General features: G+C 38.6%; 1 pseudogene; it reads left to right on the top strand.

Annotated features, from left to right (window-relative positions):
• LOC102849435 overlaps window positions 1-540 on the top strand; it is a 2,154-nt pseudogene extending 1,614 nt beyond the window's left edge.
• The last annotated feature ends 352 nt before the right edge of the window (window positions 541-892 follow it).

The raw sequence follows: 892 nt of genomic DNA, 5'->3' as shown, positions 1-892 counted from the left end.
AAAAAAATTGACGACAAGTGGGAGGGATCAGCTGTGAAAAACTCTTTGGATGACTGCCAAAAAGGTACTTCTGGAAAAGTACAAGTATGTGGAGAATTTTGGTCATATTGTTGGTTGCCTCACCATCTGTACTACTTCCTTTCTCTTTCCCATAGTGACTTTGATTTAGGATTATATGCACCCCTTTCCAGAGTCAAAGCCTGTTTTGGGGTCTGTGTGTCTTATCCTATTTTGAGATTATGGCGATCCTGACCTTTTATACTTCATACAAGAAGAAGAGCATCTTTCTTAGAGCCCACAGGAAAGATTCTCAGGGATGGATCCTGATGATATTTGGCAACTATCCTCTAGTCTCATGATGACAAATAAACCCTGAAGCTGACCTTCATCAGTGGGAGAACAAAGCAGCAGTGAGAAGTTGAGTTCACCAAATCCATTGCTAAGTTCTTTGACCACTGTGGGACACTGGTCATGGGTGCATATGAGCCTGAAACATCCAGGCTCCATGACAGTCTTGCTAGAGAAAGAAAACTAAAATAGCCAGTTTTAAAACAAAAAAAAAATTTATAATAATGATTGAATAAAACCAGTTTTCAAAAATAACTAGTCCAAAGAACTAATGGATCAGACAAACTTCAATCTTCATTACTCTGAGATCAGAAGAATTTGATAGTACCCAACCATCACTGCTACCCATTCAAAAGAGACCAGAATAGAGGATCCTGAACAGAAAATTAGAAAAATGTTGAACAAATTTATCAAAAAATGACCAAATTTGCTGATCTTAAAATGGTGCGACCCCTGTGGAAAGCAGTATGGCGCTTTCTCAAAAAGTTGCAAATAGAGATACCATTTGACCGAGCAATTCCACTACTGGGAATATACCCTGAAG

This window comes from Elephantulus edwardii, unplaced genomic scaffold (genome assembly GCF_000299155.1).
Source record: "Elephantulus edwardii isolate Elephantulus edwardi_28Jun2011 unplaced genomic scaffold, EleEdw1.0 scaffold00031, whole genome shotgun sequence".
Lineage (NCBI taxonomy): Eukaryota > Metazoa > Chordata > Mammalia > Macroscelidea > Macroscelididae > Elephantulus > Elephantulus edwardii.
This window is presented reverse-complemented; position numbering and strand designations above follow the sequence as displayed.